Source organism: Apium graveolens, chromosome 7 (genome assembly GCF_009905375.1).
Source record: "Apium graveolens cultivar Ventura chromosome 7, ASM990537v1, whole genome shotgun sequence".
Classification (NCBI taxonomy): Eukaryota; Viridiplantae; Streptophyta; class Magnoliopsida; order Apiales; family Apiaceae; genus Apium; species Apium graveolens.
This window is the reverse complement of record NC_133653.1, coordinates 76,210,980-76,217,281: the sequence shown is the minus strand read 5'-3', so window position 1 is coordinate 76,217,281 and position 6,302 is coordinate 76,210,980. Positions and strand designations below refer to the sequence as shown.

General features: G+C 33.7%; 1 long non-coding RNA gene across 2 annotated transcripts; it reads right to left on the bottom strand.

Annotated features, from left to right (window-relative positions):
- Nucleotides 1–1,299: 1,299 nt before the first annotated feature.
- On the bottom strand, nucleotides 1,300–4,512 carry LOC141672940 (uncharacterized). 2 transcript variants are annotated; one of them, XR_012555747.1, is made up of 9 exons: nucleotides 4,262–4,512; nucleotides 3,998–4,158; nucleotides 3,656–3,865; nucleotides 3,352–3,493; nucleotides 2,956–3,046; nucleotides 2,666–2,747; nucleotides 2,036–2,206; nucleotides 1,792–1,868; nucleotides 1,300–1,358 (listed from the first exon to the last, which is right to left on the bottom strand). It is a non-coding gene; the product is annotated as an uncharacterized LOC141672940 (long non-coding RNA). The 2 variants fall into 2 exon arrangements; XR_012555748.1 differs by having other exon boundaries at nucleotides 4,279–4,512.
- Nucleotides 4,513–6,302: the final 1,790 nt, after the last annotated feature.

Below are 6,302 nucleotides of genomic sequence, written 5' to 3'. Positions count from 1 at the left end.
CAGTAATCATTACTTACCCACTTGCCGTTTTTCAAGGAAAAACCGTTCCACTTACCCAGATATTCCATTAATCAAGGTGAAACAGTTTTAATTCAAAATTGAAACTGTTCCCACTTATTTAATTATTTTTCACTGCAACATAAATATTCTGAAAAGAAATCAAGTGAAAATGACCAAGATAAATCATATGAGTAAGTACTGATAAAGTAAAATCAGAACTTAAATTAAAACATAATTTATATGGTCATCAGAATATGAGTATTTATCAGGATTTATCAATGCATTACAAAATAACTTAGAGACAAAATCTTGAAACAAAAACAAATTTCATTAATATATCAAGTGAATACATTCATGAAATTGAAATTACATCAGCACTTGTACAAGATTTCCCTAAGCTGCTAAATCTAACGTCAACAGCCTTTGTCCTAGCTCAAGAAGCAGGGCAAGGCTGATGATGAAGAAAAACAGGAAGAAGAAAATAAATCATTTCTTCTTCCTACTCTCGACAAACAGAATGGCGAGTCGAATGATTCGCTCTTGCTAGCGGAGAGCTTCCAGCCTTTCCTCCTCCAATCGCTCCAGATGGCGATGGTAATCCATATAAAAGAACAGGAGGTGGGTGAGTACCTCCTGTGGGACAGAGTCCCATATCTCATCAGGAATGGCAGTGACGTGCCATTCCTGCTGCCAATCGGCACAGCTTAGCTCCATATCACTACTAGAAAAAACACCTTAGACATCGGTTAAAAACCGATGTCTATGTAAAAAATGACTGATGTCTTCGCGACTGATGTTAAATGTATTTTTTCATAGACATCGGTTTTTACCCGATGTCTAAGACAGACTTTCACAACGGTTCTGGAAAAATTCTGATGTCAAATGTCAGATTAGACATCGGTTATATATATGTAACCATTGTTAAAAACCTATTTTAACATCATTTTCTTTAATATAACCAATGTTAATTTCAAAAATAGACATCGGTTGTTTATTCTAGAATTGATGTTATTACCCTTTTTACATATGCTGATATCCCTATATTAACATCGAATATAACACAATGCATTAACCACAATACTGAAAAAACTTGATTATCAAAAATCAACCAATATATATATTATTACCCAATCGAATTCAAGATCAACAAATTCTCAATGTCTACAACTTATCTCAAATACTAATATCATTTTAAACAAACTATTCCGGTGATAAGTACAACTAATCTCAGTGTTTAAAATCAACCATATTCCTAGTACTCAAGTCATCCCCTTTCATGCGGGCTAGTCTTCTTATCATGTCCGCTCCAATCTTCTTGCAAGTCTCATCATTATTTGCCTTCTCACGAGCACTAATCACTGTTAAAATGAATCAAACCATAACACAGGGAGTGAACATTATTATTAAATGTTTCAATAAAACACGCTATACTGATTCACATCTTTCACAATAAATTGGAAAGACAAGCTTAGTTAATCATTTGAGAAAAAAATTAACCTGCAATTACCATGCTTTTGGGCCCACACTTGGTGTTACCATGTATCAAAAAGTAACAATTTTTAAAGAGGTAAGATAGCCAAAAATTACACAAACAAATGCATGCACACTGAAACTACTTGGCAACGTTGACATTATCATTTGCTGTTATGCTTTCATATCATAATTGATTGGAAGTAATTTACAAAACATACACAAAAATAATACTATGTTGTCTTCAAAATTCAAAACATGGATACAGAGATTGACTATATAGTATTCAATACTGTTTGTGTAATGTCTATAAAAGGTTACCTTCTTTCCAGTTTCATCCTGTGTGAATCTTTCATATGGAATGTAAACACCATTCTTTTCCTTTACGGCTCTGACATCTATTTTAATTCAAATAAATAGGCTATCAAGTGTGAAACTTATATCACAAAACAAAAGAAAATCATCTTATAAACATATGTCATCAGTGGGCTAAATGACTAGCATATCGTTTCAAATTATTTTAATAGTACAAAGTACACTGCAGTCATACAGAAGGGCGAATTACTGTCTTATGTAGAATACATGCATGGTCCCAACACCAAGGACAAGCTGGCAAGTCTTTGTGTTAAAGAACTTCAAGAGCTCAACAACACGCTGCACAATTTCGGTAGAAAGTGCTGACAAAGAATCATTCATATCAATGTACTCTGACAACATCTTCAGCAAGATTAAGCCGCTGAAAAGTAAAAATGAACAATAATTTTAGCTTAAACCAGCAAACAAAGTGGTTACATATAAAGAAATGAAGGCTCTTCGAGACAGAACTCTAACCATAAACTATAAATATATCACATTGAATATATATCTAAACAGCATACATGCCAGGATTATGACGGAATAGATATGAATAACAATTTTTCGATTTAAACTATTAAGTTAAGATTTTTAACTATAAACATCTTAGAATGATTTCATTTTTCAAGCAAAAGAATACCAAAATATAAATAAAAATTTAAGCACATCATAGAATAATTGTTAGAGACTTATAACTAAACAGACTTATAGCTTGTTTAGCATTCCTTTGCAGACAGACTACAAACTCTTTAACATCACAGTAATACATGTGATCTATTTAATATATAAAAATGATAGCTTTCTTACAATCTGACATTTACAAGTGCAACAAACATATTACCTGTGTTGGTTTGGATAGCTGGACTGGTTGCCTGAATATGCATTTTTGTTGCACCCTATGCAAATACAGGTTCAAGTATGTTCTGAAGAAATCAAGTAAAATTAGCAAAATCAGTGTGCACTTAGTTTATGCTTCTAGCAACTGGTCTACACTCTACAGAAACCCATCATTGTGATTATTAAATCCATTCCATATTTATTTTTGATATTCTAAAGATAATATAGGAACTGAGGCTCGATTTCAACTACAGTTTGCGTCAAATTAAACATATCATCGACGTTTCTCCATACCTTGACAAAGACTTGAGTAGAACGAGCAAGTACATTCTATGACAGACTTATGCTTTCACTGGCATCGATATAGCTTCAGTATATAACATGCCTGCATGCAGAAAATTAGAAATCAACATATTATTTATCAATTATCATCAACACTTTAGTTCACAATAGTTCTAATGACAACACCTGTTATTTTCCTTTCTTTTTGCTAAATAAAATTCTAATCAATCAAAATGATTACAAGTTCAAACAAAGCATACCCTGGGAACTGCGTGTGGAATAGAACCTCCCCCCCCCCAAATAGCACCAAAACAAACAGTCCAATCATTTGGAAGTTAATACCATGATTTCTGAACGAACCAAAACTGTGTGTGGTATATAAGATGATACTATGATTTCTGAACGCACCTCGACCGGAGCACATATTCCAGAGGCAGTCTTTTTAGAATTTCTGCAAGGATATCTCCAGAGAAAGGATCAGCCATTGGTGTTGCAGCTTACTGACCTTAGGTCTGGTTTCTTCAGCTCCTCTCATCCTTTTGCCATAGAACTGAAAAATACAATTTTTCAAAGTACCAACTTCTAGTCAGGAAAGAAATTAAAGTTTCCAAGGCTTGATTAAATAATTTTGACAAAGTCGATGACCATAAAAAGGAAGAAATTAACAAATGTATATGTTGATGAACAAGTATATTCAAGGCCAGAAATTCACTTTATCTATTCTCCGCTACCAACAAACAAGGAAAACAGTTGCTGCACTGTCATCTGATTTGCAGACAGCACAATTTGCCCTGTACCGCCTATAGCATGCTTCATTATTCCCCAAAAACTGTTTAGTAAACGAGTCTGTTAGGAACCAAGCCAGACCATCTAACAACCACTCATCATCTGGTGATGCAGCACTGATATAAACTTGAAACCACTGCCTTACAAGAGCATAGGCAACAAAATAGTTGAGGTACTCAATATAACAGCCACATATATACACAGAAAATAAAATTAAAGGCATATATAATGTTTATTTGGGATCCGAATGAAAGGAAAGAAAGCAAACCTTGTTGTTGGTGAAGAGAGAGATCAAGATAACGTTCCTAATCATGATTAAAAATAGTCAACAACATGATGATAATGATAGCGGCGTATGAGAGGAGGAGGAGAAGAAATTAAGACATCTCAATTGAATCCAAAATGTTGAAGCTCAATGAACTTCCAAATCTGTTGAAAAAAGAAAAAAAAACAAAATTAAAAACCAAACCCAATAATAATTAGGAAATAAATCAAGATGAAGAATAAACAAAATCCAATTGAACAATGAAACCAAGCCAGATTCTTCACAAATTAGGTTTCTCGAAGCTTGAGTTTGATTAATCGTAGATGTTCTTCAATTTGGGGTTCAATTGGAACCCTAATTAGAAATAATGTGAGATGGTGACAGATAATGTAAGATGGAGAGATAGTAATATATATGTAGAGAGAGAGAGAGAGAGATGTGAGAGAGAGATGTGAGACCGAGAGCGAGAGGAAAGAGACGGGGGAGAGAGAGGGAGGTGAGGTAAGGGGGAAAAGGAAGAAGTGATTTTGGAAGGGGGAAAAATAAATCTGGAAAATATATTTGTTATTAAGGGGGGAAATATTTAGGAACCGGGGGAAAGTAAACGCGTTTTTTTTTAATTTTTTTTAAAATTAACCATAGACAACAGTTGTGATTTTAGACCGATGTCTAAGAAAATTCGACAACGGTTATGTTATAAACTGATGTCTAATTCACGTTTCTTCTTTTTTGAAAATAACTATCAACAACGGTTTTTTTATTGACCGATGTCTAATATATGCAGTAACATCATTTTAAAAATAACCGATGTCTAAAGGAACTTTGACATCGGTCGTTTGAACAAGCGATGTCTAAGGACCGATGTCTATTGACAGAATTCTAATAGTGTATTGAAGGTTTCGTAGTTCAAAAACATGTTATATCTGACCATGGTGTTTTTGAAAGAAAAAGTATGAAGGTGAGATGAGGTTGAGATAAAAGATTTGATGGGAAGGCTGATGTGAAGTGGTTGCTTATATAGGCAAGAGAATGCCAGGAAACGCAAAGGAATTTAATGCTGACAGGTAGAATTAATTCTACCTCATCTCCCCAGACTTGGAAAAAGAAAAACATTCATTGGAAAGAGAAAACATGGTTTAATGCGCACAAGAAGCAAGTAAAAGTTGACTGTTCAAGTACGAATACCATTAACCCTAACCATAGTGACTATTAATCTTCCACTTCAACATATTCTAGTTTGAACCGAGACTGTTATCAAATTTTATCCACAGATAAGTCAAGTAAAGAATTAGACTGTAATATCAGAACTTAGACTTATATCAGAACTTAACAGTCATCAGAACATAATTTCTTAACTCGAAAAAGGAATGCCTATCTTAGTAAGTCCTCATACAAGTTCTGAGTTATATTCTTCAGAACTTAATCATCAGAACATGCAAGCAGAACTTGTCCTCAGAGTTTGTGCAAAGTGACACAATGACTGTTTATCTAAAACAACATAGACCACCACAGTAATTTTCATCATTCATATGGAGTGATTAGTGTGTGCATTAAGCTAAATGTCAGACAAAGAGTAACGTCTAATTCACTTCAGTATATCTTAGAAATAAGGCATAACTAAAACTTTGCTAAAGAGCTGTCATTATTCTGTAACCTACTGTTGAATGAGTTCATGCTTGAGTCCACCTCAACTATTTTGTGCTAATTTTGTGCATCTTTTTAAATTCCATTTCACAGTGGCTTCTCAGTGTAAGTGAGTCACGACTGCTTATCAGAATTTATGCTATTATCAGAGTATTTCTCCAGTAATCATAGAGTGTGAAAAGTCACCAAGAAAATATTTTGCTTTTCTAATGCATATTTACTTAATACCAGCAATGCACTTGGGTCGTCCCTTCCACATTTTTACTCTAGATCTCAAAGGAGTACCTAATTTTATTCTTTGATCCTTTTGCTTTTTCTTTTGATAAGTGAGGTTTATCAGCACTTAGTGCATTCAGCAGATTTACTAGTATCAGAACTTAACAGATGAGTAGCATTATTCTAATTTGTGACTTAGTAATAAGATAAAAAAAGTAAACTCAACTAAGCTCAATTATCAGAATTTGCTTGTGTCATTAGATTTCCACAGAAATAATTACTTCTTACATGGGATCATTTGTTTATTGAAGACTACTAGGTCAGCATCTAGCACAGTTATCCTCATAGGATTGAATAGTTACTTAAACAGACATATCACTTATCAGAGTTTAGAAACATATATCAGACAACAGTCAGTACTTAAACACATTTGTCAATTAAGCACAGA